General features: G+C 45.7%; 1 protein-coding gene and 1 long non-coding RNA gene across 2 annotated transcripts in view; both read right to left on the bottom strand.

Moving 5' to 3' along the window:
- LOC144889486 (uncharacterized) overlaps positions 1-13,243 on the bottom strand; it is a 497,490-nt gene that overhangs the window by 481,080 nt on the left and 3,167 nt on the right. The window lies entirely within an intron of this gene.
- LOC137412827 (uncharacterized) overlaps positions 1-13,243 on the bottom strand; it is a 232,703-nt gene that overhangs the window by 157,495 nt on the left and 61,965 nt on the right. Inside the window, exon 6 of the mRNA XM_068098159.2 lies at positions 9,535-9,664. The gene's annotated coding sequence lies outside the window, so the exon portion shown is untranslated. The remainder of the gene's footprint in view (positions 1-9,534; positions 9,665-13,243) is intronic.

Consider the following 13,243-nt stretch of genomic DNA (forward strand, 5'->3'; position numbering starts at 1 on the left):
CCTGTGAGTGCTCTGTGTTATTGCTCCCTCCCCCCCGTTCACCCCTCTGTGTCCTTGTGTCTGTTTGTAGAGTTTTCCCGGTGATTCCCATATATGTTGAGACGGGAGAGAGAGCCGGAGAGCACAGGGTGATTGCTGGTAAGGGTTCGTCGTTTTTGGGCGTCGCCCTATCGGTGTTTGCTCTTTCATCTTAAACCTCTATTTTCCTTTTTTTTCTTTTCGTTTTTCTTTCTTTCAGTTTATTTCGTTGCCTCCCTTTCCCGAAGTTCGGGAAATCGGAGCGGTCTGTTTACTTCCCATCCCTGGAGTTCGGGTAGGGAAGATTATATTATATATTCACTCTCCCCGAGTCGGGGAGGGGTTGTGAGTGCAGCTGTTCCAGCATGGCAGCTGCACTATCTCGATTTACGGCCTTTCAGAGCCTGACCCGTAAGCACGGGTTCTTTTGTGTACCTCCGGAACGTGAGGTTAGTGTCGAGGACGTTGTCCTCGCGACCGGTCGTGTTGTCGGGATCGACAAGGTTGTTGCCACTCGCGGATGAACAAGCGGATCATTATTTTTTTGTCCGACGCGGTTGTGTCCCACAAATTGTCGAACAGGGTTTGACAATCGATCCAGGTTTATTTGTTATGGTTTCCCAACTTGATAGCCCAGCAATAAAAGTCGTGATATCCAATTGCCCCCCATTTGTATCCGACGATGTATTAATTAAAGAGTTTTTTTTTTTTTTTTTGTTTTTTTGTTTTTTTTGTATACAAGATCGAGGCTCGTGAAAGAGCGAACATTAATTACACAGAAAGACAAACCGACACATAAAACATATAACATAGGGAGCGGTAGACAAGATGGGGAGAGAGGGGGAAGGACACAAACACAACATTTGAGAGCAGGGACCGAGAGACATGGAGACATCGAGAGATCTGAGAGAGGGCGAGGGCTTTGGGGGGGGGGGGGGGGGGAGGGGGCAGTGGGAGAGGTATAAAACATATGGACACTGCCAGGACTTCCAGGAAAGAAGTTGGAATTTCAAACAAGGTGGATCTGGGGTGAATTAGCGGGGGTAGAAAAGATCAAGGTTTTGGATGGGGGAAGATAAGAGATGGTGGTGAACAGCTGTTTTAAAGACCTGGAGGGAGGAGTGGGATTGAAGGGAGTGAGGGAGTTTGTTCCAGAGGCGGGAGAAAAGAGGAATGAAAGAGTGAAGGTGAGCGGAGAGCCGAGATTTCGGCAGTTTAACCATCAGAGGGTTGCTGGCAGATCTTGTGCGACCTGTAGGAATATTTGGGGGCAGAGCACAGAGAGAGCTGGGGGTGCAAGGCCGGAGAGGAGTCGGTAGAAGACAGAAAGACCACCTACCTGCCTGCGGTGAGTGAGTGAAAGGCCCTCAGAGATAGCTTCATCGCGGGAGATTCCAATAATTCTGAAAGCTTTGGTTTCAACAGCGTGAAGCCGAGCTAGGTGTGAGGCAGGAGCACCGGCCCATAGGGGAGAACAGTATTCCATTGAGCTGCGGATGAAAGCCTTGTATGTGGTGAGGAGCTCAGGTGTGCCGAGGAAGGACTTCGCACGACGGAGGATGCCCAGTCGGCGACTGGCTTTGGAGGCCAGCTTGGAAATGTGGTTTTCCCAAGAAAGATCATGGCAGATAGTGAGACCCAAAATCTTGAGCGACAGAACTTCTTGGAGAGGATTGTTGAGAAAGTAGATGGGAGGGTTGTCCAGTCGATCTTTTCGGAGAGACATAGTAAGAGTGTGAGATTTGTCAGGATTGAAAGACATGTTCCACTTGTTTGACCAGTCTGTGATTTTGTCCAGGTCTTCAGAGAGTGAGGAGGCAGCAGACTGCCGATCTGAGGGAAGAGGAATGGAGCGGCAGAGAGTGGAGTCATCAGCAAAGAGATAGAGAGGATTTTCGAGAGAGTCAGAGAGATCATTGATGAAGACCAGAAAAAGCACGGGGCCCAGAACACTGCCTTGGGGAACTCCAGCCTGAACAGGAAGAGGAGATGAGAGAAACCCATTCAGGGCCACACGTTGACGACGACTAGAGAGGAAGTCCGCCAGCCATGCGTGGAGATTTCCATGGATACCAAAGGAGGAGAGTTTGGTGAGCAGAGCGGGGTGCCAGACCGTGTCGAAGGCACGTGATATGTCGAGGGAGACAGCTCTAATTTCCTGTTTGGCATTGAGGACCTCCATCCATTGTTGAGACAGCAGAAGCAGCATGTCCAGAGTAGAGTGACCTGTGGTACCATATGGAGTTATCCCGATATGGTACCATCGTGTCTCGTATCTCCATGATTCCCTTCGGGTCACGGAACAACGATTTAAGACACGTGGTCTAATTCCGGTGGCAAGTGTTTATGATTTTAAAAGATTCCCAGAAGGATCTAAACCTTATAGTAAAATTAAAGCATCAACAGAATGAATATACAGTTTACGTGTCCACCAACGTTTTAAAATGTTTTGGTTGCGGACAATTTGGGCATGTTAAGCATGACTGCCCCCGAAAAGAGAATTCTCCACAAGTACAACCTCCCCTCCGAACCGGGAATAAGCAAGACCTCCACCTTCCCACCACCGATCCAAACCCTTCCACCACTGACCCAAGCCTTCCCACCACCGAACCAAGCCTTCCCACCACCGAACCAAGCCTTCCCCCACCACCGACCCAAGCCTTCCCACCACCGACCCAAGCCTTCCTACCACCGACCCAAGCCCTCCCACCACCGACCCAAGCCTTCCCACCACTGACCCAAGCCCTCCCACCACCGACCCAAACCTTCCCACCACCGAACCAAGCCTTCCCCCACCACCGACCAAGCCTTCCCACCACCGACCCAAGCCTTCCCACCACCGACCCAAACGTTCGTATCACTGATCCAAGTATTTCTACCACCGACCCAAGCCTTCCTACCACCGATCCAAGCATCCCCGCCATACCCCCCTCCCCTCCCCTTGAAACGGCCCCCCCCCCTCTACTGCAGGAACTAATTGCAGCCATCTCCTGTCAACAATAGCTCTCACCCCCCAGGCGACATCGTTAAATCACAGCTTGTTTCCTGCTACAACTGATCCTATCTCTCTCTCCGTGGTAGCCGATGGAAATCCTCCCCCGATGATTACGTCCTCCCTCCCCCCCCCCCCTCCCCCCAATCCCCTGCAATCTCTCCCCACTAACCAGGACGAGTTTCAATTAGTCTGCCCAAAAGGAAAAAGACATTTGCAAGCAACAGATGAAAACGGTCATCTCTTTAAAAAACCCACAACTGAAAACCGACAGCCCCTCCACCCTGCCCCAGATTTGTCCCTCGTCACAGAAAATCGTTTCTCTGTATTGGAGGACATAGATGTGGATGAATTCTCGCCCTTGTCTACTGACCTAGAAACTGATATGGTTGAACCGCAAAAATTAGTACCCCCCCCCCCCCCCCTCCACTGAAGATGGCTCATTTATCTGCCTCCCATCCCCTCCCTCTATGGACTATGCCCCATCCGATAACGTGGAGGGATGTGATGACGGTGAGGAAGTAAATGATGAAAAACAGTATGACACATCATCTGAGCCATCTGATATAGATGACTCTGTTAGTGAATGTGGTAGCCTTAAGAAAGGAGGAACCCCTCCAATCCCTCCCTCTGAGATAAAAAGGTCTCTTAAGGGCACATTCCGAAAAAGGAATGTTGTAGTGGTTACCTTATTCACATGTCGCGGTTACCTTATTCACTTGTCACGGTTAACTTATCCGCATGTGACGGTTACCATTACGATTTGTTTGGACTAACCCACACACACGGGCTTTTGGTTGTGTCGTCGTGACGCACGCGCGGCTGTTGGAGCCACGCCCTCCGAAGAGGGTTCTTGGTTTTATATAAGCCGTTACGACTTCCGTTAGCTAGCAGTTGCTGGAGATTTCTATACAATAAACAACCTTTTGTACCCAACGAAATGGCCTCTTCTTGTCGTCTTCGGCAACCGCTAAACTGGTGACCCCGTTGCCCCCGAACGTATTCGGGGGCCAAATGAGCATGGCAGGATTGCGACGGCAATTTCTTCCACAAGACCCAAACTCGAACTGCCGGAGTTTTAGCAACGACGAGCGGCCATGTGGTTCGCGCATCGCGCTCGGTTCCTCCTCTACGACTAGAGGGGCGAACCAGCTCCGGGACCCTCCGAAGGAACGCCGTTATGGGGCGTTGCCGGCACGGCTACTTCGTCGCCTTCGCGCACACAGGCCGAGTACTGCTGCTCGTCGCCTCCGCGCACACAGGCCGGGCACGGCTACTTTGTCGCCTTCGCGCACACAGGCCGAGCACCGCTGCTCGTCGCCTCCGCACACACAGGCCGAGTACTGCTGCTCGTCGCCTTCGCGCACACAGGCCGAGTACTGCTACTTCGTCGCCTCCGCGCACACAGGCCGAGTACTGCTGCTCGCCACTCCTACTACTGCTCCTACGGCGGATCCCAGGGCTGATGCTCCTGCAACTACAGCTACTACCGCTGCTCATCTCTTGCGCACGCACGGCTGCTTTGTTATCTTCGCGCGCACTGGAGCCTCGTTGTCTTCGCGCGCACTGCTGCTCGCCACTCCCGCAATTCCTACTGCTGCAACTACACCTGATACCGCTGCTCAGCACCCGCGGCCCGGCTCTGTTCCACCCGCAGCCCAGCTCTGTTCCACCCACGGCCCGGCTCTGTTCCACCCGCGGCCCGGCTCTGTTCCACCCGCGGCCCGGCTCTGTTCCACCCGCGAACTACGTACACGCCCGTGGCGTGCCTTCTGGGGGGGCGCATGTAGTGGTTACCTTATTCACATGTCGCGGTTACCTTATTCACTTGTCGCGGTTAACTTATCTGCATGTGACGGTTACCATTACGATGGGTTTGGACTAACCCACGCACACGGGCTTTTGGTTGTGTCGTCGTGACGCACGCGCGGCTGTTGGAGCCACGCCCTCTGAAGAGGGTTCTTGGTTTTATATAAGCCGTTACGACTTCCGTTCGCTAGCAGTTGCTGGAGATTTCTGTACAATAAACAACCTTTTGTACCCAACGAAATGGCCTCTTCTTGTCGTCTTCGGCAACCGCTAAAATGTTGTTATAGGAACCTTTTTTCCGGAGCTACCTGATTTTATACATTCCGCTAGTTTGATGGTAAAACGGCCCCATGTTTTTAATTTCAATTCCTCCCAACGTCACCGGTTAAAGAAGTGTATACAAAAAGCTAAGAATGAACTGCTATCAAAAAATTGAGTGGTTGTCACTCCTCCTTGTGGTTGTAATGAGTTTTTCGATTTGTAGCTTGAATATTAATGGAGGCTGTAGCTCTGTCCGTAAAGCTCAAGTAAGGGATTTTTTATTACAGAAGAAAGTTGGCATTGCCCTTTTATGAGAGACCCATGCCAACGACTGCTGTGTCGCAGAGTGGTGTAGGCTCTTCCCTGGCCTTTCCTTTTTTAGTAACAGTGACTCCCGTAAAGGCGGTATAGCAATAATTCTTCGCCCTTCCATTTCGCCTTCATTGCTTAAATTTAACGAAATACAAAAGGGATCTCTAGCATCCCTAGAATTCCACTACTGTGGAAAATTTTATACTATTTGTAATATCTATGCCCCAAGTATGCCTGTAGCTCGGCGAGATTTTTTAAATAACCTTGGGACACACCTAACTTCCCTCGACAGCCAAAATGCCCTAAAAGACCAAGACAATCAAGTTTGTATTGGTGGAGATTTTAATTGCACCCTCCAGCCCCAACTAGACAGGAACAGTGCAGAGCCCCATCCTGCCGTCCACAAACCCCCTCACCAAATTTTTTAAACAAATGAATTTCACAGATATATGGCGGGTACAGCACCCATCAATCAGGCAATACACATGGTGTCGATGCATTCAAAATAATATTGTACTTGCTCGCTTGGACAAGTTTTATGTTAATCCTTCACTTGAACGCCTTGTTCTGTCATCCCAAATTTGCCCATCAGGATTCTCGGACCACAGCGCAACATTTCTCAAAATTTCTGCCCCCTGCCCGAAACACAAGAGTGCTTTTTGGAAATTTAATAATAATTTACTTGCTGATAGTACCTTTAAGGACTTTTTTCCGGAAATTTGGAATATCCTGGTTGCCTCCCAAGGGAATTTCCCCAACCTCAGACAATGGTGGGATAATGCCAAAATGCACATCAGACTGTTCTGCCAACAATATCGTGCGTATGGTGTTCAAGACGAAAAAAAACCCACAACCTTACTTGAAGATGAAATCCTGGAATTACAGGAACAGCTCCAGGGAACTGCAAATGTGAGCTACCAGGAAATGAGGCAGCAAATTCATGAAAAAACGGCCTTACTGAATTCCATATCTGAAAGGCGAGCACAAAATGCTTTATTGCGCCTGAAGATGAGGTACATACACGACTTTGATGCTCCAACCAAATTTTTCTTCAGCCTTAAAAGGGGGGCCTCTTCGTCAGTGATTACACGCTTGCTGCATGATGGGGAACTCCTTTATGAAGATGGCAGAATCAGGGAATGTGCCCGGAAACATTTTAAACAACGGTTTATGCGGCATGACATTAACCAGGAGGCAATATCTGAACTTATTTCTAACCTTGCAACATTGGCAGAGGATCAGAAGCAGCAGTTGGAGGATCCTTTTAGTTTACCTGAGCTCACCGCTGCCTTGAAGGCCTTGGAACCCGATAAAGCCCCTGGACTGGATGGGCTGACTAGCGAATTTTTCCAGTGTTTTTGGGACGCCATTGGACCTCACCTACTGCAGGTATTGAATGAATGTTTAGAGGACGGACAACTGCCGTGGAGTTGCCGGAGAGCAGTCACCACTTTAATTCCTAAGAAAGCGGACACTCAACTTATAGAGAATTGGCGTCCTATTTCTGTTTTATGTGCGGATTATAAAATTTTAGCCAAAGCCTTGTCTAATCGAATGAAACCTTTTATGAATGTACTAATAGGAGAACATCAATCCTTTTGTATCCCTGGACGTACTATTTTTAATAATGTCTTTCTTATCCGTGATACCATTCGGTTTTGTAAAAATTTTAACAAGAATGTAGGTCTGTTTTTCATTGACCAAGGAAAAGCCTTTGATTGTATTGACCACATGTACCTTTTTAGAGTTTTGGACAATTTTGGTTTTGGGCCTATTTTTATCTTGTATGTTAAGCTTTTGTATTGTAATATATCCAGTGTTCTTAAAATTAATCAAGTATTGTGTAGCCCCATTGCTGTGCAACGGGGAGTACGGCAAGGTTGCCCGCTATCTGGACTTTTATACTCTCTTGCCATCGAACCTCTTCTGCTCCAATCACGTACGCACATTTCTGGCTTCACTGGATCAATTCTTACCACACCGCTAAAAGTCTCTGCTTATGCAGATGATGTTTGTATTTATATAAAAAATAATGCTGATGTCACTGCGGTGGCTCAGGCATTAAAGACATATTGTCAGGCTTGTTCAGGCCAGGTGAACTGGAAGAAGAGTGAAGCCCTTTGGATAGGACCTGGAGATTGCCTGCCAATTGTCCTGCCAGGAGGAGTGAACTGGCAGAAAAATGGCATCAAATACCTCGGTATTTTCCTAGGAGACAACACCTTTGAGCAGCAGAACTAGGTCGGATTACCAGACAAGGTATTGGCAAAACTAGCCCGTTGGAAAGGACTTCTTTCTCAACTTTCTTACCGCGGAAGAACTCGTCATTAACAATCTTGTCGCCTCTATGCTGTGGCACAAGATGATATGCCTACAACCGCCCGGGAGCCTTCTTATCACACTCCAAAAGAGCATTGTCGATTTTTTTCTGGAGTGGGAAACACTGGCTCCAACCCGCCGTGGCATACTTACCACTCACTGAAGGTGGCCAAGGTCTCATTGATATCCGCAGCCGGATTATGGTCTTCCGGCTTCATATCGTTCGCCAACTTATATATGGAGATGAAGCCCTACTCTGGAGGCCTCTGGCTAACTGCATATTGCAGCTTACATGCAAGCTGGGCTACTGCCGATAACTTTTCTTGATGAACCCTCATCAAATCGATTTATCCTTGCTGCCCACCTTTTACCAAGGGGTGATGAACGCCTGGCAAGCCCTGTCCTTTTCCCGTGAAATGGCAACATACAACATGGAAACGTTGTTGAATGAACCCCTATGCTACAACCCCTCCCTGGAAAACAGGTTAAATAATAGGGGACTCGTTCAACGTTTTGTTGATGCCAAGCTGCTGCGAGTAAAAGACCTTATGACAGAGTCTGGGAGCTGCTGGTTCAGTGCTGCTGCTGTGGCACAAAAAACTGAAATAAAATCTCAGGATCATCTCTCGGTTCCTTCAAGGGATATCCACAACGTATCGTAGTACCTGCGAGGAACTTGGACCTCCCCCCGAGGAAACAACAGGTGACTTCCCTAAACTCCTGGTCTTCAGCCCGCCACTTAATCTGTCCCCTGGCCTGAACAGCCCTGATGATACTGCATTATCCATTCCTTCCTTTCCAAAGAAAACTTTGTACAACGCGTACGTTAAAATTGTATATGCAAAAACATTTTCTGAGCACCCGAGGCTTCGATGGCGGGATTTTTTATCCCCAATACCCCCCAACTGTCCCAATTCGCGAAGTTTTTATCTCTTGCCTACTCCAACGTATGTTGGAGATATTCAATGGAAGCTTGTACACTGGATTTTACCTTATAGTGTTTTACTGAACCGGTTTTCTACTGATAATTCTAATCTGTGCCCTTTCTGTGCATCCGTTGAAACTTTACTGCATATATACCTTGAATGTGAACGATTGCAACCTCTTTTTACCTTTCTCCAGGAACGCTTTGTGAAACTCGGTTCTCTCTTCAATTACAATGTTTTTATTTATGGTGTTCTAGGACCGTCTTCCCTTAGGAATGTGGTTTTAATGAACTTTTTAATTGGTCAGGCCAAGTTTGCAATTTACAAGTCCAGGAATAAAAAAATGGGGAAACGTTTCTGGTTCTTCATATGATGTGCTGCTCACCTTTAAGGCTCTTGTAAGTGCAAGATTAAAGCTAGAGTACCGTTTTTTTTAAATGAACAAGAATTTAACTGTTTTTAAAGAAAAGTGGGTTTTTAATGATGACATATGCAAACTTGATGATGATGATCTGTTAATCATTTCTCCTTGAAACCATTTTAGTTATTGTGTTTCTTTCTTTGTGACTGTACATAACTAATCCTTTTCACTTTTGTAATAAAAGGAAGAGTCTGTGTGTGAGTCAGTCTCAGTCTCTCTCAGTCACACACACACACACACACACACACACACACACACACACACACTCTCTCTCTCTCTCTCTCTCTCTCTCTCTCTCTCTCTCTCTCTCTCTCACCTGCTGGCTGTTGGTGCGTTGGGTGCAGTGTCATGGCGTCTGCTCGTGTATGTGGCTTGCCTTACGTTTCATTCTCACCATCATATTAGCGGATTGTATTGCATAGGTATAAGGTATGCCAGTTGTTTCTAAGACATTATATAAATCCAAAAACAGTTACCGAAGGTGGAAGATAGCAGAGCCGATTCCCACTGACGTTGAGCGTAACTAGTCTGTTCAGGTTACTCAGCGACGATGGCAATGTTTCCAGTTGATTGTTGCTGACATCCAGCTCCACAAGAGATAACAAACTGCATACAGCCACACCAAAAATCACTGTTAATCATGAGGCATATAGGAAACAGCCCAGGAATTACATCAATTTTTGTTTCAGGGAGTGAGCATGTTGGACGTTTGGTTCATACGTGCCTCCAAGCAGTTCATAAAAGCTGTTTACCGGCCCGGATCCGGCATGTATTTCTGTTTTAGTTTCATCCTTGTTGTTAATTTTGTTTTCATCCAATTTCCATGTCTAAAGCAAACTTTGTTTGGGTGTATTAGCGAATTGTGTCCTTGTGAGTGTCTGGCCTACTGCATAGGGCCTCATTTGGTGAGCATGCTCATTCTGGGTCTGTTCTGACAGGGGTCTCATTTGGCCTTTCTTTATCCTAAGTGTTGTCATTTCACAATCCTCAACCCTCTATTTCATTTATATATATATATATATATATATATATATATATATATATATATATATATATATATATATATATATTAATCTTCAATGCATTTCTACTTATTCACACATACATATGCATGCATATACTTACGCTAACATTCGGGGTCTGCTTAGCAGGCATGTAAGACATCGGCCATGATAAAGCTCGCAGTGTTAAGTGTGGAAAAGTTCTGAGGCAATTGTGGCTGGCTCAATAGCGCAGTGGGCTGTTGACGCATTATCAACGGAGGTACCATGGTTCGAGCCCCGCAATGAGTCAGAATTTTTTCACACTTAGCCCCTCGCAGGAATTTGATTCCTGTTTCTAAAATTATACATATATATATATATATATATATATATATATATATATATATACTCGTGTGTGTGTGTGTATATATATATATACATATACAGTGCATTCAGAAAGTATTCAGACCCCTTCACTTTTTTCAGATTTTGTTATGTTGCAGCCTTATGCTGAAATCGTTTAAATTCAATTTTCCCTCATCAATCTACACTCAATACCCCACAATGACAAAGAGAAAACAGGATTTTAGAAAGTCTTGCAAATTTATTAAAAATAAAAAACTGAAATATCACGTTGATATAAGTATTCAGACCCTTTGCTATGACACTTGAAATTTAGCTCAGGTGCCTCCCATTTCTCTTGATCATCTTTGAGATGTTTCTACACCTTGATTGGGGTCCACCTGTGGTAAATTAAATTGATTGGACATGATTTGGAAAGGCACCCACCTGTCTATATAAGGTCTCACAGCTGACAATGCATATCAGAGCAAAAACCAAGCCATGAGGTCGAAGGAACTGCCTGCAGAGCTCAGAGACAGGATTGTGTCGAGGCACATTTTTGGGGAAGCCTACAAAAAAAATTCTGCTGCATTGAAGGTTCCCAAGAGCACAGTGGCCTCCATAATTCTTAAATGGAAGAAGTTTGGAACAACTAGGACTCTTCCTAGAGCTGGCCGCTCGGCCAAACTGAGCAATCGGGGGAGAAGGGCCTTGGTAATACAGGTGACCAAGAACCCGATGGTCACTCTGACATTGCTCCAGGGATCCTGTGTGGAGATGGGAGAAACTTCCAGAAGGACAACCATCACTGCAACACTCCACCGATCTGGGCTTTATGGCAGAGTGGCCAGAAGGAAGCCTCTCCTCGGTGAAAGACACTTGAATGATGTCGATGTCGATGATGTATATACATATACAGTCATGTCCAAAAATATTGGCACCCTTGCACTTTTATCAAATAACTCAAAATTTTCTCTTAAAAATAAGTGGAAGTTGACAAAAGTGTTTGGTCTCCACAATTCTTTATTTCACTGTTAATATTACAGAACCTTTGTTTTTGATTCAGAACTCAATATATCCTTTTAAATCAGAAAATAAAAAGAAAAGGCACTGACAAAATTATTGACATTGTATATTTGGTAGCACACACAGCCTCTGGACAAAATAACTGCAGTCAAGCGCTTCCTATAGCCATGAATGAGCTTCCTACACCTCTCTACTGGCAGTTTGCTCCACTCTTCTTGTGCAAACTGCTCCAGTTCTCCCAGATTTGAAGGGTGCCTTCTCCCAAATGCTGTTTTCAGATCTCCCCTCAGGTGCTCAATGGGATTTAGATCTGGAATCATCGCTGGCGACTTCAGAACAGTCCAACGCTTTGTCTTGAACCATTCCTGGGTGCTTTTTGAAGTGTGTTTGGGGTCATTGTCCTGCTCCAAGACCCATTACCTTTGACGGAGACCCAGCTTTCTGACACTGGGTTGAACATTGCGCTTCAAAATGCCTTGGTAATCTCCTGATTTCATGATGCCATGCACACATTCAAGGCACCCAGTGCTTCACACATTCAAGGCACCTAGTGCCAGAGGCAGCACAGCAACCCCAAAACATCACCGAGCCTCCTTCATGTTTGACTGTAGGGAAGGTGTTATTTTTTTTGAAGGCTTCATTTTGTTTTCTGTAAACATAGAGATGATTTGCTTTACCAAAAAGCTCTAATTTGGTCTTGTATGTCCAAAGGACATTCACCCAGAAGGCTTTTGGCTTGTTCGGGTGTGTTTTGGCAAACTCCAGTCGGGCTTTCTTATGTCTCTCTCTCAGCAGTGGGGTCTACCGCAGGCTCCTACCATAGAACCCCCTTTTATTGAAATGGCGACGGATGGTGCTAGTTGAAACTGCCATACCTTATGTCTGAAGGTCAGCTTGAATCTGTTTGGCAGTTCATCGAGGTGCTTTCTCCACCATTCAAGGAATCCTTCGCTGCAATCTTCGATCAAGTTTTCTCTTGCGAACCATGTCCATGGAGGTTGGCTACAGTGCCATGGGCCTTAAACTTCCTGATAACATTGCGTACGGTGGACACAGGAACATCAAGGTCTCTGGAGATGGAATTGTAGCCTTGAGATTGTCCATGCTTGGCTACACTTGTGTTTGACCTCCTCAGGCAATTCTCTGGTTTTGATTCTTTTTTCCATGCTCATTGCGGTACACACAGTGACACAAAACAGCAGAATGACTCCTTTTCTCTATTCAAACTTGTTGAATGAGTGATTTTATATTGCAGGCACCTGCAACTCACCACAAGTGAGTTAAATTCTAAAGTAAAGGGGAATCACCTGCTTGAAATCTAATTATTTCTATCAACTTCTAAAAGGTGCCCATAATATTGTACGGGCCATTTTAGGATTTCTGTGTGGAATAAGCTAAGATTTAGTAATTATTTCAGCTTTTCTTGTTTTGTTCCACTGCAAACCAAAGAAATACATATGTGGATACCAAAATATGTTTTTAATAATAATAATAATTCATTTATTTTGTATAGCGCTTTTCCAGAAGCCCAAAGGCGCTTTGACAGAGTGGAAAAAATTTCAACAATTTTCTGGAAGAAATGGTGCATTACTTGAAAAAAGTGCAAGGGTGCCAATATTTTTGGCCACGACTGTATGTATATATATATATATATATATATATATATATATATATATATATATATATATATATATATATATATATATATATGTATATATATTGTTACGGACCGCGGATAAGATGTTAATTTGCCGAGCGGATGGCGCCGCGGCCCGAACTGTTTTTACAATGACTAGACCCGATCCCTTAAACGTGGGCCAAATCGTGCCACAGA

Source organism: Myxine glutinosa, chromosome 1 (assembly GCF_964187855.1).
Source record: "Myxine glutinosa chromosome 1, kmMyxGlut1.1, whole genome shotgun sequence".
Taxonomy (NCBI): domain Eukaryota; kingdom Metazoa; phylum Chordata; class Myxini; order Myxiniformes; family Myxinidae; genus Myxine; species Myxine glutinosa.